Source organism: Elephantulus edwardii, unplaced genomic scaffold (assembly GCF_000299155.1).
Source record: "Elephantulus edwardii isolate Elephantulus edwardi_28Jun2011 unplaced genomic scaffold, EleEdw1.0 scaffold00127, whole genome shotgun sequence".
Taxonomy (NCBI): Eukaryota; Metazoa; Chordata; class Mammalia; order Macroscelidea; family Macroscelididae; genus Elephantulus; species Elephantulus edwardii.
Genome location: NW_006399877.1, coordinates 7,499,766 through 7,524,366, shown reverse-complemented (window position 1 = coordinate 7,524,366; position 24,601 = coordinate 7,499,766). Strand labels below are relative to the sequence as shown.

The 24,601-nt window shown below is 41.4% G+C and overlaps 1 pseudogene; it reads left to right on the top strand.

The window, feature by feature from the left end:
• Positions 1-23,704, top strand: part of LOC102845192 — a 36,699-nt pseudogene extending 12,995 nt beyond the window's left edge.
• Positions 23,705-24,601: the final 897 nt, after the last annotated feature.

Genomic DNA, 24,601 nt, shown 5'->3' with positions numbered 1-24,601 from the left:
CCCCACCCCAATGCCAGCCTCATTCTACAACAGTGGCACCATATAGCATTTGTCCCTTTGTGACTGAGATACCTCACTCAGCATAATGTCCTCCAGGTTCACCCATTTTGAATAATATTGCATGAGTTCCTTGTTTTTCAATGCAGCATAGTATTCCATTGTGCGAATATACCACAGGGTTCATGGGTTTTAAGTGCTCATGGCTCACTGAAGCTCAAGTGAAGATTTCCTTGCAATGAGTAGAAAATTTCCCTTCTGTCCCTTGTCACAAGTTTAAAACTTACCAGCTTGTATAATGTAACCATTTGGGGGGGGTCCACTTTTAACTTGGACTAGTGTAACACTTTCATGCAATAAATTGAAAAGAGCCATGCAAAAAAATAAAATATATATATTATTTTTTGGAAGGAGGGTTAGTTTACTTTCTCACTCTTTTAAAACCGACTTTTAAAGTATTAACAGTATTTGAAGTGCCTTAGTTTTAAGTACACGCCTATTACAAGTGTGTCTTTTGATGAGTTTTGTCAGTTGCATGTAGAGGCATAAGCATCACTACAATCAAGGTGACATTCTGATCACTCCCAGACAGGTCCTCCAGCTCTTCAGAGTCATCTCTTCCACCCCTGGTCAGCTCTGTGGCTCTGGATTGATTGTGGTTTTTCTGGAATGTCGTGTAATTGAGATTGTACAGCGTGTGTTCCTTTTTTTGAGTCTGGCTCGTTTGCTCATCTTTGTGTCTATGATTCATCCATATTATTGCACATAGGAGTAGCTTGTTTGTGTTTTATTGCTGAACGTATTCCAAGATATGACTGTTTATTACATTTTTGGTCTGTCTAGTCATTTGTGGTCAGACATTTGAGTTATTCTTGCTTTTAGGCTGTTTGGCGTCAAATTGACCCTAATCTTACATCTTGGGTAGTGACAAGTGTTTATCATTGCACTCTATAAACAATGAATTTCTCTTCTAGGATAAGAAGAAGAACCAGTAGACTTTATGCCATAAAATGAATGCTAGTGTTTTGCAAAGTTTCACGTAGAATATATGAGGATAGAAGCATTTTAGACTTTTTTTTTAGGAAAAAATGTTTTAATAAGGTATAGATATAATACTTTTGCATAATTTATAGTAATCTTGAATTAGCTTTATAATTATCTTAATTGCTGCAAAAAGTATACAGTTTTTACAACCCAGCATAAATGTGGTGGTGGTTGTTGTTGTTGTTATGTGCCATCGTGACTCATAGCGACCCTATGTACAAGAGCCCTAAATGCCGTTCTATGCTGTGCCAACCTCGCCGTCTCAGACATTCATTCCCACCACTCCACTCAGAATCGATCCATCTCATCGAGGGTCTTCCTCTCCTGCGCTGTCCCTCCCCTCTCCCAAACATGATATCCCTCTCCAAGGACCAGTTCCTTCTTGCAACATGCCTAAAGTATGTCAGACGAAGCTTCAGAATCCTTGACTCCAGGGAGCTTTCTGGCTTCACCCTCTCCAGGACAAACCTGTTTGTTCTCCTAGCAGTCTAGAAATGAAATATTGTTTTGAACATTAGCTCAGCTAAAAAAACACCTTTATGGTACAAAAGATAGAAGAGAAATTCTTTAGTTATATATGACAGAAAGTATTTCTGTCCTTTCTTTGCTCATCTGATGTAGTAATAGATGATATCACATTTCATAAGTAAATGGACATTTTGAACAATTTCTTTTCCATTTTGAACAGTGTTTAAAATACTTCTCATACCGACCTTTTTTTTTTTTTTACATTAGTCACTATTAATACCGGTTCTTGGGCATCCTTGAAAGGGACCCACACAGTATGTATTCTTTTTTTGTCTGACATCTTTTGCTGAAGAGACTATGTAGTGAGAATTTTGCACTATTATTGTGTATGTCAGCAGTTATATCAACTCTCTCTTTTAATTTTACTGCTGAGTAATATTTCACACTGTAGTAAAATATATTACAGTAGCTTTATTGATTCACTTGATGGACGTTTGGACTAATGACCATGACAGCCACATGTTCTTGGCATTATTAAAACGACCACCACCATCTTAGTTTTGTCTTCTGAAAGACATATATGCATGTATTTCCCTTGGATAATGTCTTGTGTCAGCCCTGTTGCATGGCGACCTTGAGTAGTATCACAGAGGAGAACTGTGCTCCATATGATTTTCAGTGGCTGAGCTCTGGTGGTGGTGTCCATGAGTAGTTGGCCCTGCCAACCCGAAGGTGGTAGAAATTCTGGTGGTTCAAATTCACCAGTGTCTCTGAGAGAGAAGGAATGGAAACCTACTCCTCTGTAGTTCACAACCTTGGAAAACTCTGGAGGGTCAGCTGTGAGCCAGGTCCACCTTGAGAGCAGTGAGTTTGTTTTTTGAGATGGCCAAAATTTGCTTTGAGGTACTGCCTAGCCTTTGAGTTAGCATCTAAGCATGTTAAATATTTGCACTGCCCAGGTACTCCTTAGCTGTAATAAATATTGCCAGGTTGTTTTTGGAGTGATTGAACTAATTTGCACTAACGATGTTAGTAATCTTGTGTTATCCTAATCCGGATCTAGCTAAAGTAAAAATAGCTCCTGGAGTGAAGAGAGGACCCTTTATTGATTGTGTATATGTGAAGGACTCTATGGAAGTTGGCTTTCCCCCATCTCTCCCTGCCCCTTTGGGAAAAAGGTGGTGGAGAAGTATGATAACACACTCCTCCCTGCTGGGACCCTCTGTGGAAAGGACTCAGTACTCTTGTTCTTTGGGTCAGCTCCCACATTTTATGATAATCGGCTTCTTCTACCATTTCTGTGCCACTGTCTCACCATCTGTGCCATCTCCAGTGTTACAGTGTAAAGCTTTCCTCATGTCCTTCCGAGATTTCACTGGAATTACCTTTGATGTATGTATTTTCTACCAACAATCTCATCAAGACATGCTGTGCTTTACTATTGTTCTTGTGTACTGTGGAGTTAGAACTGACTCATAGCTGTCCTTCCAGCGGGTTTAAGAAGTTGTAAGTAGCATCAGAGGAGATTGCCCATCCTTCTACTGAGATGCTTTACTGTTAGGCACTTTAAAACTTCCTTATCCAGCTGTAAAACAGCACATACATTTTAGAAATGATCATGTTCTTATATAATTGCTAAACCACAGAGGACTATGGCTTAACCACACTGACATTTTTTTTGGGATACGATTCGGTTCACTAAATCTCTTTGCCCCCTTCCCCTTCATGTTCTTACCATATAAGGAACCACTTTTACCACATCATCATAACTTCTGTTATACTGTAGCAAAATACCTCTTCATCTGTAAACCTGTTTTAAGTCTAAAATGCACACTATCTGTAATGGTGGAATAGTCATGAGGTGGAATTTCCACTATTAATGAGAGAAATTGGAGGGACAGAAGTAACAGTGGGCACCAAGCAAATAGTAAAGCCCAGCAGGACAATGTATCTTAGCTCTCCAGCAAACGTTTGCTCTCTGACCATGGCCATGGCCTCCAGACTCTTGGGGTTGACCATTTCTCTTAGTGTTTGTTTTTTAAATCTTTTTTTAGGATATGGGCCAATGTTCTCTGGATTTTGGATAGTGAACCCTTCACCCATACCTTTAGCTCCTGTAGATACACTGGGAGACTCTAGGGCTTAGGTGGCCCCGTTCTTACAGTCCACCTGACTGGGAACTCCCAGTTCAGGGGCTCTAGGACAGACCCCATTTTGTGCCCTGTTTACTTGGCAACCCTGACTCCTCCACTTTGGGTAGCAGCTCTGGACTCCTCCCAGATTCACAAATAACTGCCACATCCTCCAGAATCCAGTTGGTAAATAAATATGTGACTCTCTGAACTCTACCAGGCTGTGGCCTGACTTTGGAATTCTGGAAGCCATGCCCCACTTACTGCCCTGTCACGTTTAAACATCTGTGGCCCTGTGTCATCCCCCCCTGACCGCCCTGGGAGATGCTTAGCACCTGACAGGCAAGCAGACGCACACGTACTCACACACACACACCTGCACACACGTGCGTACTATACACAGCACAGTCCAAAGGATGTGCTCTTGGTTCTTCTTTCTTGGTAGTACTGAAGTCCATTGTTCATAATTCACCAACAAATCTCTTCCAAGACAATCTTGACTTTTTATTTTTAGGCACTTTAAAACTACCTAGTTCCAAAACTACTTGTACATTTGACGTGTCTGTTAGCACAGTACCTTACTTTTTTTAGTGCTACATTTGGACTTGGTTATCTAGCGCTGCTGTAACAGAAATACCACAAGTCAATGGCTTTAACAGTTTAGGAGCAGCACGTCTATAACTCTAGGCAAAGGCTTTCTCCCTGTCAGCTCTGGCTGTGAAGGACTTTGTCTCATGTCAGTATCTATGGGTTCAGCATCCCTTGATGATCTCTTTGTGCCTTGGCGTTAATCTTCCTCAGAGTGTTAAGATTTTAGAACTGATTCTTCTATCTTGGTGAGAGATGTGTCCTTTCTACCTTGCTTGGTTTTTCTGACATTTCTGTAGTGAGCTGTGCTGCTAACTCAAAGGCGACGCCTCTGTGTTCATTAAAATCCATAGTGGATCCTTGGAAGTAAGATGGGCAATCTCCTCCTGTGTGGGGAACAGCTCTGGAAACCCACAGGACAGTCAGCTGTGAATTTGTTCCCACTTAGAAATGGCAGAATTTGAAGATAAAAAGAGATGTAAACAACTCCAGGGAAGCTTCCTTACACATCACATCAGGGCTGTGACTTCAGTAAGGGCTAAGTAAGTATCTTGTTGTTATTGTTATGTGCCGTCGAGTCGCTTGCGACTGATAGCGACCCTATGTACAACGGCCCTAAACTCTGCTCTATCCTGTGCCAGTCGCACTGTCTCTGACACTCCCTCCTGATTATCCCTGTCACTGAATCAATCCACCTCATAGAGGGCCTTCCTCTCCTACGCTGTCCCTCCACCCTCTCAAGCATGATGTCCTTCTCCAAGGACCGGTCTCTCCTCACTACATGTCCAAAGTATGTTAGACAGAGCCTCAGAATCCTTGCCTCCAAGGAGCCACCCGGTTTAACCCTTTCCAGGATGAATCTGTTTGTTTTCCTAGCAGTCGGTGGTATTCTCAGTACTCTTCTCCAGCACCACAGCTCAAAGGCATTAATTCTCCTTCTATCCTCCTTGGTCATTGTCCAACTCTCTGATGTATAACAAGTGATTGTGAAGACCATGGCCTGTATCAGATGCACCTTAGTCTCTAGAGAGACACCATTGCTCTTCAGTACTTTGGAGAGGTCCCTAACAGCAGACTTTCCCATGGCAGTGTGCCTTTTAATTTCCTGGCTACTGGTGCCAAGAGTGTTGACTGTGGAGCCAAGCAAACTAAAGCTGTGTACAATCTCAATCTCTTCACCATCCATCCTGATGCTGCCAACTGGTCCAGTGGTGAGTATCTTTGTCTTCTTGACATTGAGCCTCAGTCCTTATTGGAGGCTGCAGTCCTTGACACTCTGCAGCAGGTGCTTCAGGTCCTCTTCAGTTTCAGCAAGCAGGGTTGTGTCATCTGCATAACGCAGATTGTTGATAAATCGTCCACCAATCTTGACCCCACATTTCTCCTCATAGAGCCCAGCCTCCCGGATAATCTGCTCTGCATATAGGTTGAAAAGGTATGGAGATAGAATGCATCCCTGGCGTACGCCCTTCCCAATTTTGAACCATATAGTGTTCCCTTACTCTGTTCTGACGACTGCCTCCTGGTCCAAGTGTAGGTTTCGCATTAGCATGATCACGTGTTCTGGGATTCCCATTCTTCTCAGAGTCAGCCATAGTTTGTTATGATCCACACAGTCAAAGCCTTTGCATAGTCAATGAAACACAGATAGATATTCCTCTGGTATTCTCTGCTTTCAGCTAAGATCCATCTAACATCAGCTACAATATCCCTGGTATCACTACCACTTCTAAACCCAGTCTGGACTTTTGGTAGCCCTCATAAAATATGACATCATGGAGGATAGTTACATCATTCTAACTGCCACTTCTATCATTATATACCAAACCAACCAGTGAGAATCATGGCCTAGACAAGTTGACATGTGCTTTTAGGGACATAATTCAATTCATGATACCATCTCCACATGAAACCAAACCATAAAAATAGGTTTGGAACCATCCAGAATCATTTGAATCTACTTGTCTCATGTCACAAAAGAATAGGAATAAAGTTTTTGTTTTTCTGTTCATTCTCTGAAATGATCCTTCAGGGACTTCATTACCAATATTATGTCTTGGCTGAACTGTTTGTCACCTTTGACTCTACTAGTACTTTTTTTGTTAGATCCTGTCTTTTTTTATTTAGTCATTGTACATTTTTTCCTCCCCTTTCCTCTCCCTCCCCTAGCTCCCCCTGCAGTGAACCCGCAGGATTCTTTCATGTTAAGTAAACTGAAAAATTTCTTTCTACTCTTATGATTTCTCTTCACCCCTTTATAGCTAAGATTTGTGGAAAAGTTGACTGCACTTTCCTTACCTTCCAATAATTTTCTCTTCTTCCCACTGAGAACTGACTTTGTTCCCCTCACATGCTTTAACTACCTTACCACAGGGGCCGGTTGCAGCGGACAATTTTTAGTCTTTTTTTCTTCAGTATTTCAAATTTTTTAATACCTCTTCCTTATGAAAATGGTACTGTTTTTGTGTAATATGCATGACACTAGAAAGAGAACCGACCATAATTCCACTCGTGGGAATGAGTGCGTTTGAGATGGCGAGGTTGGCACAGGAGAGAATGGCATTTATGGCTCTTGTACATAGGGTCACTATGAGTAGCAGGCGACTCGATGGCACATAACAATAACAGGAGCAAATGCATTTGGGTCATTTTTATATATTAATTCACAGTGCTTTTTAAAAATATCAATATTCTCATGATCTGTGACCTACTTATTTGTGACTTTTTTTTTCAATTTCTCACTGTTCAGTGGTATTTTAAATGGATAACATTTGTTTTTTGTTTTTGTCTTTGTGTATCGTTGAATCAGATCCGACTGGCACAGGAGGAGATTGTCTCCCCTCCAGCATAGTGTCTGGTGGATTCAAACCTTATGCCTTTGGGATTGCAGCGAACATTTCATTATTGCAAGTCAACTAGTCTATTGGTTGGATTTTTGTTTTGTTTGTGGTATCTATAGACTTTTACTAGTTTAAAATTTAAAAAAAACAAGCAAACTACATTTTCACATATAATATGCCTATGCAAGTAACCCAGTAACACCTAAGTAACAAATGAGATGAGGTGGGGCTTGTGGTTGTTTGAGTAAAGATGTTGACTATATAACAGTGCAGTATAGGGCAGGATTCAGATCTCTTATTGACAGGGTCACAGCGAGTCTCACTCGATGGCACCTAGAGTTGAACTCATTGGCACCTAACAACAATATTGTTAGTATAGAGCGAGCTCTTGTGGCCTAGTGGTAAGAATCTGCATTGCAAACCCAAAAGCACATGGTTCACATCCACCAGCTGCTCTGAAGGACAAGGGTGGGCAAGTCTTCTGTGTGTGATTAACTGCCTCTGAAAACCCACTGGAGGGTCAGCTATGAGTTGGTTCTGACTGGATGGCACACAACAGCAACAATACTAATATTAGCCCTCTGTATGTGAGAGAACATTAGAAGTGCAAGAGAGAAGCAGTGACTATAGATCTGTCCACCCCATATTCCAGTCCTTCTCCCTGTTTCTTGTGTAGTTGTCCACAGAGTTTCTTTGACGTTAAGAATATATGAACATATTTATTTTTTCTGTCTAATTAAGATCATATGTAGCTTAATGAGTAAGGAAGGAACTTTTCTCTGTATAAACTATCCACCTTCGTAAGCTCAAAATCACAATAAGCTCAAAATTATTCCTGCCATACCCAGACCTCCTCTCTTGCTACACTCCCCTGCTGTTCCTGCTGTTCTGGTAACAACTGATGTGAACTACTTACCTGACTTTCAGGCTCCTCCCTGTCCTCTGGGCTTAGTTTTTTGATCCCTTTGTTGCTGTTAACCTTCATTGGCCTTCATCTGGGCCTCTATTGTTGAATTGTGTAGCTCTGCTGGCTTAGTGTCAAGAAGCTGTGCTATAATCTTGATGGAATGAGGTTCAAATTCACCAGCCACTCTGGGAGAAGGATGAGCAGTCCCCACCTGTGTGATTAAGTGCCTCTGAAAACCTACCGGAGGGTCGACTATGAGTTGGTTCCGAGTACACAACACCAGGGAGCTTGAAGTTTCTTCGTAGTACTCCATATATAGCCTAGGGCTCAGCTGGGGCTGGCTCTTAAGAGGTGGTGGTTGTTGTAGTCGGTCATAGAGTTGGCACTGACATATAGCTGACTCTCTTGGCGGCTTGTCAAAGACAGTTAATTTAAAAGGAGGAGATTGCCCATCCTTCTGGAGCAGCTGGTGAGTAGCCTTGAACCATGTGTTTTGGGGATTGCAGTGCAGCTTCTTGCCACTAGGCCACCAGACCTCCCAAGAGACATTAGAAAAATGTTTTTTTTGATGGAATACTGATGTGCTTTGCAGTGTTAAATAATTTCTTGATTTTAGCTTCTGTGAATTACCTCTTTTAAACCTTCACTTTTTGGATATTTGCTAAAGGTTCAGGAAAATGAATACCGCTAACCCTCCTCTTTTTTGGAAGTTAATTTGTTCTTATGTGATTGGAAACTCTTCTTTTTTCAGCTGGGATTATTCTTGATCAATTATTTTTAAACTTTTTACATATTGTAATTTAAGTCTGAATTTAACAGTTCCATATAACCATTACTGTTTGGAATGGGGAGGGCAAAGTTAAAGTAGTAGGTGTCTTCTATCTTGAAAATGTAAACTCTGAATGGTACCATGGGGTGTATTTTTGTATAAGTATGTGTAAGGAGCTCTGGTGGCCTGGTGGTAAGGGCCTGTGCTGCCAACCCAAAGACATGCAGTTCAAATCCACCAGCTGCTCCGTGGCAGAAAGATGGGCTGTCCCCTCCCATGCAGTTTACAGTTTCTGATAACCTGATGGAGGGTCAGCTATGGATCTGTTCCTACTTAATGCTATGCAACACCATATCTCCCTCCCTTCTCTTTTCTCTTTCTCCTTTCCCACTCCTCCTCCTCCCTCCCTCCCTCCCTTCCTCCTTCCCTCTCCCTCCCTCCTCTTCCCCTCCCTCTCCCCCCCAGATACATTTTTAATCGCCATTGAGTTTATTCTGATTCCTAGTGACCTTATGGCGTCCAAGTAGAAATGTCTATTTTCTGTAGGATTTTTAAGGGTGCGACCTTTCAGAAGCACATCACCAGACCCAAGTTCTTTGGTACCACTAGATGGGTTCAACTGTTGTTAGCCTATCAGCTAATAGTCAAGTTTGCATCACTTGGGAAAAATACGTGAAACATTAAATAGAAAACTAAAAAAAAATACTATATTTTCATATATAAAAATCTCTTTGAATATCAAATATGTTTATTAGTCAAGCCATTTAGCCAAGGAGGATATTTAAAATATTCAGGAAGTAAACAAGTTTTTTTCCATGTTCTCTTCACACATTCATTGAGTAAATCCATAGTCTGTTATCTTTTTTTTTAATTAAATTTTATTAGTATTAATGAACATTTACAAGGATTTTGGGTTTTCGTTCCTTCATTGCTATACCATTCTCTCTACCCTCTTCCCCAGTTTGTTGTTTTTCCCCCGCCCTCCGAATGTCTGTTTTAATTGTCCAATTGTCACAGTGCTTGTCAAAGCCAGTTCTGTTTAATCTCCTTTGTCAGTGTGTCCTTTGCCATTCCCTATCACTCCTCCCTGAGAGAGACTTCACCCTGATTCATAAGGGAAAGGGGATGGCGTATTCTCTTAGCTACTTCCTGCTGAAAAGGGACACTGTGAGTTTCAGGGTGAAGATCTTCTCTCACTACTCTAAAGGGCCCCTTTGGCAGTAGGAAACACATAGCATAGTCTGTTATCTTGAACTCAGTGTATCCTACACTTCCTTAAAATAATTTTTCTGTAAAGACATTGTTTTACTAAATGTTGTTGTTGTTATGTGCCGTCGAGTTGCTTGCGACTCATTTGCTTGGCTCCATAGTCAACAGTCTTGGCACCAGCAGCCAGGAAATTAAAAGGCGCATTGCCATGGGAAAGTCTGCTGTTAGGGACCTCTCCAAAGTACTGAAGAGCAATGGTGTCTCTCTGGAGACTAAGGTGCGTCTGATACAGGCCATGGTCTTCACAATCACTTGTTAATGCATCAGAGAGTTGGACAGTGACCAAGGAGGATAGAAGGAGAATTGATGCCTTTGAGCTGTGGTGCTGGAGAAGAGTATTGAAAATACCATGGACTGCTAGGAAAACAAACAGATTTGTCCTGGAAAGGGTTAAACCGGGTGGCTCCTTGGAGGCAAGGATTCTGAGGCTCCGTCTAACATACTTTGGACATATTGTGAGGTGAGACGTCCTTGGAGAGGTGGAGGGACAGCGCAGGAGAGGAAGGGCCTCTATGAGGTGGATTAATTCAGTGACTGGGATAATTGGGATGGGAGTGTCAGAGACAGTGCGATTGGCACAGGACAGAGTGGAGAGTGGAGTTTAGGGCTGTTGTACATAGGGTCGCTATGAGTCACTATGAGTGATGAGTTACTAAATGTACATTGTTTTAAATCAGCACTGTGGGGCTGGTTGCTTGCTTAGTAGGAATAGAGGCCTGGAGATAAAGGTGGTGTAGTCACCATGGTTCTTGTGGCCTTAGGTGCTGTCGAATGGACCATGACTCACCGTGACCCTGGGAACACTGGAACGAAACCTTGTCCTGTCATTTGTTAGGAGTGGCAAAAAAATGGAAGCCACTGATTTCTATGAATATTGTTTATATAAACTTTCAAAAACTGTGAATTCTGTGTTTGCTAGAGGTTTGTCTACGCAAATAAATTAAGAGAAATGTAAACTTGAAACTAGCATTTATAGTGTGGCACTGAGTTCATAAAAGTAGGTAGCTAAATACCCCTCCCCACCACTTGTCTGTGAATATGTTTGTCTGAATGAGAAGAGAGGTATGGAATGTACATGTACAGTTCAGGGGCAGTGAATATACTCATGCAAACATTCTCACTCTCCCTTGTGAGAAGTTGTACTGTCAACCCTAAGGCATGCAGTTCAAATCCATCAGTTGCCTGGTAAGGGAAAAATGCACACTCTCCTCCTGTGCAATTTAAAGCCTCTGAAAACCTGGTGAAGGGTCATTTTGTGAGTTGGTTCCGACTTAAAATACCAGTAGCAACATTTAACACAAATTTGTTTTTAGAGCACGTGATTCTCAAGGTAGATGAGCTTTGACTAGTAAGCTAAACTCTTTGGTATTGGGAAGACTTGAGGTAATTTCAGTTCCAGATTTAAAGATGAAGATAATTTTGGAGCAATGCTTTCAAGGATTCATCTAGTCTGCTTGACTCCAGAAAGTTTAAAGGCTATGAGAATTTGAGGATGTTAGTGTTTTTATCTTGGGATGGGAATGGCATTCCTTAATTTGTCGGCAGTTAAAGTGATGAGTACTGGTTTGCCCAAGTGAACCTGGTGACAGTAGTATTTGCAAGGGCAAAAGCTGGAATTGATGACTCTTGAGTCTGTGTTGAGATGACATGTGACTCAAGAACACAGACTTAGTGACTGTCCAGTGTGTTCCCACTCAATAGTGACCGTGTAGGACAGGATAGAGCTATTCTGAAGGGTTTCCAAGGCTGTAGTATGTCCAGAACCAAACCGCCACATCTTTCTTCTGGAGAACAGCTAGTCACTTCAGATTCCTTTGGTTAGCAGCCCAGCGCTTACCCAGGACTTCTTGGTGAAAGGTTAAGCCTGACTCACTCATTGCTGTTGAGTTGACTCATAGCTGACCCTCCAGTGGGTTTTCAGTCTATAAATTGCAAGGAGGAGATTGAGCATCTTTCTTCCTTGGAGCAGCTGGTGTATTCAGACTGCCTGCCTTTGGATTGGCCTGCAACTCCTTGCTCATGGAGGCTTTCCTACTGTCACACAAGCTTGCCTCTCTGCTTTCTCCTTCGGGATAGTTTTATCCAACGTTTGATTGCAACTTTGGTTTCACTTCCGCATCTCCCAGTGCCATGGAATTCAAGGTCTGTATTACTGCTTTTTGGGTATCTCTTTAGCAATCTTATTTTGTCAAAAATCATAAACTGTTTTTCTCCCAAATTAATTTATATTTTCTGCTTCCTTTCAAGCTTCATAATCAGACTCAAACACACCTTCTTCCTATATTGATCCTGGCCATGTCATTCCAGGATCATTTCAGTTCTTCATCTTCTTGTACATTTTCCTTTCTTTGTGGGCTTTAAACTCTTTATCCTAACTCATTCTAAATACTTATTAAGATAGTAAAGGCTTTTAACAGAGGGACATTGCTTTCTTCTACCTCAGGAAATATAGGGTGGTAGATATTTGAATTGGACCTTGGTTTTATGTGGTCTGTTCTAAAAAATAAGGTGGACCTTCTGAGAGAAGATTTCAGGATGGGTAGAACCATAGAAGAAAGAGAATGCAGTGGATAGGAGACAATTTTAATTTGATCAAAGTACTGACTTTGGGTTTGGAAGGGGAAATAGTAAGATAGAATTGGGAAACATGGAATATTATCAGGTTGATTGCAGTTTAAGATTTGAAATTAACCCTGTGCAACTAACCCTAGTGCCAAGACTCTGCTTTAGGAAGTTTGAGCTTGCTAGGTGTGAAAGTTAGAGTTTGAGTTAGGGGCACAAACAAGAAGTGTTGCAGTCATTATCTAGGCATGCATTGACAAAGATTCAGATTATAATACTGGCCATGTAAGTACAATAAGAATCTTGAAATAGGGGTTAATCAAATATGAGACCAAACGATTAGGTCTGAGATAGAGAAGAGTTTCAGATGACTTGAGCTTTTGGGTCTGGCTTTCCAGGGAACTGTGAGAACTGTGGTGATGGGATAGCCGGCATGGAGGAGCAGACCGTTAAAAATGTCATAGTGATCATGGAAGGGAAAAGAAATCCACTCTATAGTCACAGCCAGGAGTAGGATTCCCCTCCTAGGCCATTCATATTTCTGACATTTGTATTTTGAGTGACACCACACTTTCTGCATGCCTCCCTTCCTCTATACTTGTCCCCACAATTTTATTAGAGAACACCACTGTAAAGAAAATGTTCAGCACAGTATCTGAGTTGTTTCTAGCAAAATGAATTATGAGAATTCTGAAGGAAGGCAGAAAAGAGGAGACTTCCTGGGGAATGTTGACTTAATAGGAGAGACGAAGCGATAGATGGAGAGTAGTGTTGGAGGCAAAAGAAGGGGAGGGTTTCAAGAAAAGACTGTTGGAAGTGCAAACAGAGCATGATAGGAGCATAGCTTCCAAGGTCTGGTTCAAATCTTGCCTCACTTGATAAACACAGCTGTTTCCCAGTGATCCAAAACCAACCACTTGTTCAGAAAGGGTGTAAAATGGTGACAGTCCTTTTTGCCCATCCTGATATTTTACCAGATCTTTAGAAAAGACTTTTCAGAAGTAAGACATAATTTTCATTCCAAGTAATTGATAATTTAACAGCATAGTGTAAACTAACTCCTGTAATATCTATATATATATTAGGATGGGACTCATTTAAATTGATTTGAAAAGAGCAATAATCTAGGGTGGTGGAATGTTGTTATGTGCCGTCGAGTGGCTTCCGACTCATAGCAATCCTCTGTAGAAGAGCTCTAAACCCTGCTCTATCCTGGGCCAGCCTCACTGTCTCCTACACACCTCCTCCCATTACCCCAATTACTGAATCAATCCATCTCATCGAGGGTCTTCCTCTCTTGTGCTGTCCCTCCACCTTTCCAAACATGATGTCCCTCTCCAAGGACTGGTCTCTCCTTGCAACATGCCCAGAGTATGTGAGACGAAGCTTCAGAATCCTTGACTCCAAAGAGCAGCCTGGTTTCACTCTCTCCAGGTCGAACCTGTTGTTCTCCTAACAATCTATGGTGTATTCAATACTACAGAATTAAAAACAACAGCATTTTGAATAGTTCTTTTTCTTCAGCAGCCATAACTCTTAGGTTTCCTACTTTAAATCATAAAGGAGAAAACAGCACCATTTTGAGTAAAGTAGATCTCTTGATGATAATTATAATGATATAATTACTTACTAGAGATAGAAGTCCAGGCTGGGTTTAGAAGGGGTCATGGTACTAGAGATACTGTAGCTGATGTTAGATGGATCTTGGCTGAAAACAGAGAATACCAGAGGAATATCTGTCTGTGTTTCATTGACTATGCAAAGGCATTTGACTGTGTAGATCATAACAAACTATGGCTGACTCTGAGAAGAATGGGAATCCCAGAACAATTGATCGTTCTAATGCAAAACTTATACTTGGACCAGGAGGCAGTTGTCAGAACAGAGCAAGGGAACACTGCATGGTTCAAAATTGGGAAGGACATACACCAGGGATGCATCCTATCTCCATACCTTTTCAACCTATATGCAGAACAGATTATCCAGGAGGCTGGGCTCTATGAGGAGAAATGTGGGGTCAAGATTGGTGGACGATTTATCAACAACCTGCATTACGCGGATGACACAACCCTCTTGCTGAAACTGAAGAGGACCTGAAGCGCCTGCTGCAGAGTGTCAAGGACTGCAGCCTACAATATGGATTGAGGCTCAATGTCAAGAAGACAAAGATACTCACCACTGGACCAGTTGGCAGCATCAGGATGGATGGTGAAGAGATTGAGATTGTACACAGCTTTAGTTTGCTTGGCTCCATAGTCAACAGTCTTGGTACCAGCAGCCAGGAAATCAAAAGGCGCATTGCCATGGGAAAGTCTGCTGTTAGGGACCTCTCCAAAGTACTGAAGAGCAATGGTGTCTCTCTGGAGACTAAGGTGCGTCTGATACAGGCTTTGGTCTTCCCAATCACTTGTTATGCATCAGAGAGTTGGACAATGACCAAGGAGGATAGAAGGAGAATTGATGCCTTTGAGCTGTGGTGCTGGAGAAGAGTATTGAGAATACCATGGACTGCTAGGAAAACAAACAGATTTGTCCTGGAAAGGGTTAAACCGGGTGGCTCCTTGGAGGCAAGGATTCTGAGGCTCCGTCTAACATACTTTGGACATGTTGTGAGGAGAGACCGGTCCTTGGAGAAGGACATCATGCTTGGGAGGGTGGAGGGACAGCATGGGAGAAGAAGGGCCTCTACGAGGTGGATTGATTCAGTGACTGGGATAATTGGGATGGGAGTGTCAGAGACAGTGCGATTGGCACAGGATAGAGCAGAGTTTAGGGCTGTTGTACATAGGGTCGCTATGAGTCGTAGGTGACTTGACGGCACATAACAACAACAACATAATTACTTAATAATTAAATTGTTTGGGTTATTATTTCTAGGTTCCTAAAGGTTCCCCAGAAATTTTTTCATTAGGAAGTAATTTTCTCATGGAAACCATGTTATATAAATGGTAGGTTTCTAACTCAGATCATTAGAAAAGTTCATTTTTGAGTTTTTGTTTGTGTAGTGTAGGTCCTCAGTCCCTCAGTGTTTATAAATCCAAGCCTGTCGCCTTCCTGTAGATTCTAACTCATTGCGACCCCTTAGTGTAAGGCTGTATAAACCTTCACTGAAGATGATGGCCCATCTTTCTTGGGAAGGGGCAGCAGCAGGTGGCTTAGAATGGCTGACTTTTCAATGAGCAGTCTAATTAACACTGCACCACCAGGGCTTGCACAGGGTACAAAGAGATCTGGGATAGAAGCCCTTGTTGCTCTTCAGGAATATTTATTTTTCTTCTCTTTCTTTTTTTTTAATTTTTTATTACATATTGGTTTACTTCAAGGCTTGGATACCAGATCTTCCACTTTTCATGGACCTCCCCCTGACCCCATCAAATTGTATGACCCTATGATTAATGCCCCCTGACTATTTCTTAGGTGCTGCCAGAATTCAGCAGCTTTGCGGGAAGTGTGAACCAGGGCTGGCATAGCCTTGGGAGTCTGTTCCCCTAATTTGTGATAATGGGAAATCCTGCTGTTCTTTAGCCTTAGTCCATATATGATAGCCTTATCGTACTGTAAAAGTGAAAGAAATTAAGTCACTTAAAAATGATTTTATAATTTCACAAGAGTTAATTGTATTGGGAGCTCTGGTGACATAGTCTGCTGCGGTGCCACTGGTGGTGGGACACCATCAGGCACTCTGAGTGAGAAAGGTGGGCAGTATCTTCGTGTGTGATTTACAACCTTGGAAATCCACTGGAGGGTCATTTATGAGTTATGTTGAATGTAGTGTCATGTCATGAAGGGTATTGGTAGATGGAGTGTTGTTAGGGTTAGAACCAAGAAAAGAGGCAGAAGTTTACAGCTGAAAAATTAGCTATCTGAACCAGGACACCAATATCGACTGGTGTAGAATTGGTTCTTTGGCCACATGAATAATGTCAGAAGTAACAGACACTTGGTCATGTGACTGACATAAGAGAACAGGGACCAGAATGAAAGCCACCCACTATGACCTCTCAGTGGCATCACTTTATAGGCCCAGACTGCAGCCCCAAGGCCCACCCAGAGAAGAAACAAAAACGCAGGCCCTATACACATGGATTTCACCTGATGGTTTGCATAGGAATCAGATCGATTACATCTGTGAAAATAATCACTGGAGATCAGCTATGAAAACTAGGCCAGGTGCTGATTGTGGAACAGACCAGCAAGTTCAAGTTGAAGCTGAGGAAAATCAAGTCCACAGTAACCAAAATTTGACCTTGAGTCTATCCCATATGAATTTCAAAACCATCTCAGGAACAGGTTTGAGGCCTTAGACATTAGTGGGTGAAGACAGGTTGAACTGTGGGAGGGTATCAAGAATATCATCCAGGAAGAATGCAAAAGAATACAAAGAAGACGAAGAAAAGGTCAAGATGAATGTCAGAAGAAACTCTAAATATTGCACTGGAGCGCCGAGAAGCCAAAGCAAAGGGAAGAAATCAAGATACTGAGTTGAACAGAAGATTGCAGAGGGCAGCGTGGTAAGACAGAGTAAAGGATTGCAATGAAATGTGCAAGGAGCTGGAGTCAGAAAATCAAAAGGGCGAAACTCGCTCAGCATTTCTTAAGGAAGAAACTGAAGAACAAATTCAGACCTCGAGTTATAATTCTTACGGATACTTTGGGAAGAATATTAAATGATCAAGGAAGCATTAAAAGAGGATGGAAAGAGTATACAGAATCATTGCACCAAAAGGAAGTGGGGGATACAGAAGAATGTCATGAAGTAACGTATGAGCAAGAGCCTGTGGTGAGAAGAAGTTGAAGCTGTTTTAAAAGAATTGGCAATAAACAAGGTCCCAGGAATTGATGGTATTGATATATTTCAACAAACAGATGCTGCCCTGGATGTGCTCACCAAGTTGTGCCAAAAAAATCCGGAGGACAACCACCTGGCCAACTCTCTGGAAGAGATCTATATTTGTTCCCATTCCAAAGAAAGGTGATCCAACAGAGTTTGGAAATTATGAACAGTATCATTACATGCAAGCAAGATTCTGCTGAAGATTATCCAAAAACGGCTGAAACAGCACCGTCAACAGAGAACTGTCTGAAGTTCAGGCTAGATTTAGAGGAGGCCATGGCACTAGGGATATATATTACAGCTAATGTCAGATAGGTCATGGCTGAAAGCTGAGGAATATCTGTCTGTGTTTTGTTGAGTATGCAAAGGCATTTGACTGTGTGGTTCATAACAAACTGACACTGAGAAGAATGGAAATCCCAGAACATTTGATAGTGCCTATGCGAAACCTATACTTGGACCAACCTATATTTGGAGGCAGTCATCAGAACAGAGCAAGGAAACACTGCAAGGCTCAAAATTGGGAAGGGTATGCATCAAGGTTGTGTCTCTCTCCCATATATTTTCAGTCTGTATGTGGAACAGATTATCTGGTAGGCTGGGCACCAAGAGGAAAAGTGTGGCATCAGGATTGGAGGTAGACTCATCAGCAATCTGTGTTACGCAGATGACACAACCCTGCTTGCCGAAACTGAGGAGGACCTGAATCATTTGCTGCAGAAGGTCAAGGACTGTAGCCTTCAATATGGATTGAAGCTCACCATCAAGAAAACAAAGATTCTCACCACTGGGCCGATTAGCAGCATCATGCTAGATGGTGAAGAAATTGAGATTGTTGACAGCTTCAGTTTGCTTGGCTCTACAGTCAACACTCTTGGTATCAGCAGCCAGGAAATCAGAAGATGAATTGCGTTGGGAAAGTCTGCTGTCAGAGATTTCTTCAAAGTACAGAAGAGCAATGATGTCAGTCTGGAGACTCAGGTGCACAGGCTATGTATGGTCTTTGCACCAGAGAGCTGGACAATGACTAGGGATGATAGGAGAGTTGATGCCTTTAAGCTGTGGTGCTGGAGAAGAGTATTGAGTATACCATGAACTGCTAGGAGAACAAACAAGTTCGTCCTGGAAAGGGTGAAGCCAGGCTGTTCCTTGGAGACAAGAATCTGAACCGTCTTCTGACATACTTTGGACATATTGCAAGGCAGGACCAGTCCTTGGAGAAGGATGTCATGCTTGGGAGGGTGGAGGGGACAGCACAGGAGACGAAGACCCTCAATGAGATGGATTGATTCAATGACTGGAGTAATGGGGATAGGAGAGTCGGAGACAGTAAGATTGGCAGGGGATAGAGCAGGGTTTAGGGCTGTTGTACATAGGACCGCTATGAGTCGCAGGTGACTGGACAGCACGTAACAATTGTGATGTTAATGGAAGTTTATAGAAAAGTTGATTCATTCATTGTTGAGATGTAACATTTTTAAGGGAATGCTTTGTTTTTAGTGAAAAATTCAGTCATTTGGTGTTTGTGAAAATACAAAGGTCAATATATATAAACTCTACTTCTCACCCCTTTAAAGTCCTTCAGGCTGCTGCTGCATGTAGGCACATGTGTTTTGCAGTTCCTTAGTTGCAAAATGTAAAGTGACTTTATCTACTTGAGTTTTTTACATTTTTTTATGTCATGTAAAGCACTGAACTATTGGTCCATAGGAAATCACATAATAGCATCCATTTTACCAGTATCCATTGCTGTTTTCTTTCCTTTCTCATACATTGCATTTTGTTTCACCGCACAATCTTCCTATTTTCTTTTTGAAACTTACTGACTTTACATAGAGTTAAAAATGGATAATATCAACACAATGGAAAAACGTGATAATATGAGCAGTTCTGGCTGTGTTTGCCCCTGTGAGGCAAAGACAGTTAATACATCTGCTACTAGTTTTAACCTGGCTCTAATTATAACATGGAGCTGTTGCCATGATTGTAGAGATTAAAGTGTGAAAACTGGTTTTTCTGTGAGTTACCACATGTACATATAGGAAAGGAACTTTGTCTTGATTTGAATCTGGTAAACACACCTCTGGTCTGGAAGCAGCATGGCAGGGTCAAGTGAAAACATGGCAATCAACCCAGGAGGCCAAATGATTTACAGAGGGCCAGAAGTCTCATCCAGAAAGAGAACACAGAAAGTAGATTGTGAACATTAAAATATTCTTATTTGGCCTTTTCTGGGCTCCAATCAGTTTCTGGGAGTTCTTTTGGTCTAATGATAAGAAGCTACATAGCAATCACAAAGGCACGAGGTTCAAATTCACAAGCTGCTCCACGGCAGAAAGATGGGCAGTCTCCTTCTGTCTGATTTACTGCCTCTGAAAACCTGCTGGAGGGTCAGCTATGGGTAGGTTCCAACTCCAAGGTATACAAGAAGAGCTATCAGTTTCTAGCTTATCATTTTGTGGATCACTGCTTCATAGAGATCTTTTATAGTACTTAGAATATCTTCCATTTTCTAAGTTCTGATTTCCTAAAATTGCTTTTAAAAAGTCATCTTGTTGCTTGGTGATCCACCATAATGTTATCAGGAATTACTAGAGTGTGAAGTGCTAAGCAAAAAGGGATATGATTTGTGGGAGGAAAGGCGAGATGGGAAAGAAAGAACCTTTGATGGATGTGGAAGAACCCCTGACTGCAAAGCAGTAAAAGAAGTGGAAATGTGCCATCTGCATTCAGTCCCTTTGTTCTAAAGCCAAAGAAGAAAACCTTTAATTGGGTCTTCAGTGCCCCGAGTGATCTGGTTGCCCACCTGTCTACCCAGCTTTCTTTTACATCTTGTCTTCATTCATCAAGCCAGACCTACTCCAGACCTACAGAACAGAGGAGAACTTCTTCATCTTTCTCCTGCAGAGTGATTGATGAGTTTAGACTGTTAACTTTTTGAGAAGCAGTCAAGTGCTTAATCTGTGTGCCACCAGAACTTCTTTCCCATATATATGTAAAAAAGAATAGTGAGTTGGAATGTGAAGGTGGATTTATTTCACTTCACTCTATGCCATTGGCTTTGGTTTGGGTTTTCGGTACATTGTTTTAAACAGGGATCCGGACATCTCCACTCTATTGATGAGAGACGTTTAAGAAAACATACCTAGCCTGGAATTCTGTATTCTGTGCATTCTAGCCTGGAATTCTGTATTCAGCATTGACTTTTTTCTCTTTCACAGGTTTCTCCATAGATCTATTTTAAAGATAGAAAAGAATGGCAGCGGAAACACAGACACTGAACTTCGGGCCTGAATGGTGAGTTTTCAGAATCTTCTTCATTCCTGTTGCCTGACTGGCACAGGAGAAAAGAGTTTTGAAGGTACTGAGTGGTTTCTGTATGTGCATGTTTTTGAAGCTTTGCTTTTGAAAACAAGGAAGCTAGTCAACTTTACTTATATTCTTGCTAATTTTTTTAAGCAAGCAAAAAGCAAAATTTTTAAGGAAAAAGAGCATCTTGTTAGGGATAGAGGGGTTCTTGAGCTTAATTAGTTAGTAGAAATACAGCATATGTTGCCAAAGGACAGTAGTGAAGAAAGTGGTAAAAGGGGGGAGAAAGGAAAGGGCAGCTCTGGTTCTGAGCCTCCTTGCATCTTGGGTTTCAGGAAACAAAGAGCTGTGCTCACTAATCTTAAAAAAAATTCTTGATCTGGTTTTGTGATGTGATGAGATCAAAACTCTCTGTAATTCTTACATCCTAGCACATAATTTGTGTTTTCCTTTTGAGCCCTTACCTGGTGGGTTTACAACTGTAATTGTAAACAAGAGCTCTGATGGCTTAGTGGTAAGGAGTTGCATTGCCAACCCAAAGGCACCAAATTCAAATTCACTAACTGCTCTGCTGGAGAGAGATGAGCAGTCTCCTCCTGTGTGGGCTTCTTCTACTGCCCCCTCTGAAAACCCATTGGAGAGTCAGCTGTGAGTTGATTCTGACTTGATGGTATATAACAACAACAACCACAACAACATAATCATCTGTGTGTATGTTTTCTGATGACTTGTTGTTTGTTTCCTATTGTAACTGACTGTGATCAATTAGTCGTGGCCTCCACTGTACTCGGACCAGCCTGTTTCCTATTGTAGACACTTGAAAAGTAATTCTGTGGCGCTAAAGCTTGGATGTGATTTTGATGTTGTTGTTTGTTGTTAAGTGCCTGCCAAGTCGTAGAGTCATACCCACCCTACGAAATAAAGACCTGAACACTTGTGTAACTTACATCCTTTCTCCAAGTTCATAGAATTTCTGGGTGCAAGATAAGTGTGTCAGTATGATACTAGCTGTTGACTGCAGCCCATCTATGATGGAGTTAATATTTGCTGTAATAATACTTCATTGACCTTTGAGTCTCTTATAGATGTGTTTGGATCATGAATATGGAATTTTGAGATCTGTCACCTTGTAGTGTGACTTTTGCCCCATCCTTTTCCCCTAATGTGCATGACTGGAGATTGTCTCTGTAGGATGTGAATAATGATAGTCTCTTCCATTTAGATTTTGAACAACCCCTTTGGTAATTTCAGAGGCAATAAATAAAGTCGATAAAATAAGAGTATTGCCTTAAGTATTTTTGATTGTTCAAGTGGTATTGATTTGATAACTAATGCAGCTTTCCTATAACTGCTTATTTGATGACTTGTAATCAGTTTGTGTTGTTACATACATTTCTTTTTATATATAACAGTAGGATAAATGGAGAAAAGCTTGAAATGGTCAGTGATTTCATATTACTTGAATCCATAATCAACATTCATGGAAGCCTCAGTCAAGAAACCAAATGCTGTATTGAAATGGGAAAATCTGCCATGGACCTCTCTAGACCAAAGCAGTGTTATTTTCATGTGCTTCATGTGCATGTGAAAGTTGAACAGTGAATTTGGGAAGACTGAAGAAAAATTGATATTTTGAATTGTGATGTTAGCAAAGAACATTGTATATACACAATGGACTGCTAAAGAAATAAATCTGTCTTGGAAAAAGTACAGCCAGAGTGATCCTTAAAAATGGTTGTTGAGACTTTTTCTCCTATACTTTGGGCATATTGTCAAGAGGAGCCTCCTGGAGAAAGGACAACATGCTTGATAAAAGAGAGTCAGCAGAGGAAAGGAAGACCCTCCGTGAGATGGATTGTGATATGGTGACTGTACCATAAAGTGCTTATGAGTTGGAGCTGACCCCACCCATGACCCCTAACAGCTAAACAGATTTAAATTCATAGAACTCTCTTTGATATTTAGCTTTTATCTAGAATTTGTTGCTGCCTCTGTTCTGTATTTATACATCCTCATGTCTTTTTTTTAAAGCCCAATTCATTAAAAATTGGCAAATTTTTAATAATGGAAGATAACTGAGGTGGCTCTTTCTCTCAAGTAGCCCTCTGTTGAAAGAGAACTTCATGAATTTAGCCAAAACAAAATATTTAAAATTTATAATGTTTGAGTTAGTACACAGTTTGATTGTTGGAACATAGCCACACTATTATGTAAATCCTCAGAGCTAGAGCAAAATCGTGATGAGTGGAAGACATAATGATGCTGTTAAGAATTTAATTTTATTTGGATCCACAATCAGGTAGCGGTGAAGAAATCAAATAACTACATCGGGCAGATCTCTTGTAAAAGACATCTTTACAATGTAGAAAACCAAATGCCACTTTGAGACTAAAGTGTGTCTGAGTCAAGACCCAAGCTGTGGTATTTTCAGTTTCCTCATATGGATGTTCGACAGTGATTAAGAATGGATTAATCTCCCTTGCTCCCTGGACCAAGATAGCGGACGAAGCCACCTGGTGGGTGGTGTCAGAGATCCCTGTCCTGAAGACTAACGCCAGACCCCTAGATCACGAGTTATAGGTGCAGCGACTAGAGGAGGAATATGTCCCTTGTACGGTATGTGGAGAACAACAAGAAAGCGGACAATGATTGGTTCCGACTGGAACCCAAAAAAGAAGAGACTCGGTGGTTTGGAAAATGCTGGTACATCCGTGATCTCAAATACGAGTTTGACATCGAGTTTGATATTCCTGTCACATATCCCACTACTGCTCCAGAAATTGCAGTCCCTGAACTGGATTAAAGATGTAAAGGGGTAGGAAAATATGCCTGACTGACCACTTCAAGCCTTTATGGGTCAGGAATGTGCCAAAGTTTGGACTAGCTCATCTCATGGCTCTTGGGCTAGGTTCATGGCTGGTAGTAGAAATCCCAGATCTGATTCAGAAAGGTATGATCCAGCAAAAAGAGAAATGCAATCAATGAAGGATCAAATCACTGAGGAAGAACAGAGGGACCTTTGATAAATAAGGATTCTTACTCATCTAACTGCTTCCCCTTTCCCCCTTCCATTCCTACTTGGAATTGCAGCAGGCAATGCTGGGGGAAACCAAAATGGTATTGCTGTTGAGTTTCTAAGTTAGGCTGCAGAAGAGAATGGAAAAGATTTGGACCTTCGAGAACCAAGAGGCAATTAACAAGCCCCTGCCCAGGTGGAGCAATGTAAGATCCTGGGGTAACTGAAAGTGGGAACATAGCTTTTTTTCGTTTCTGGATATAACCATTAATAAACGCTGTTTTCTCTGGTTAAAAAAAAAAAAGGATTCATGCCTGTGAATTATAATGGAAAAATACTGAATAGCCATCAACTGTCAGAATACTTGAGAAAATCTATCTTGGAGGAAGGACACCGGAATGCTGCTTGGAAGTGAGGATAGCCAGACTTGTATTTTGAACATTGCAAAAATGGCAAAGCAGAGTTCTCTGCTCTCCTTTAACTTCACAAAGTGTAGAGAGAATGACCATCACCCACCCGAGTTGGATCTCTGTTAGGTGGATTGTAAGACATCTGGCACTTTTTGCCAACCATTTTTATGAGCTTTAGATGCCAACAGTCCCTCCGTTGAGACACTCTGCTTTTCAGCTGGGTTTGAGAATTCATTGTAATGAATATACAACTGACAGAACATACATGAGTTTACTAATGAAGTTGTGTGTTAAAATTTCAGATTCACCCAGTACCCATTTGAATTCATACATGGATGCTCAGTATATACTTCCTCCATCTGGACAACCTCTACTAGTGGTACCCCAAAACAGGCCTCTCTCTGGCCCTCAGGCCTGTGGCCTGGTCTCTGTTCTGCTTGGGAAGTGTTAAAAAAG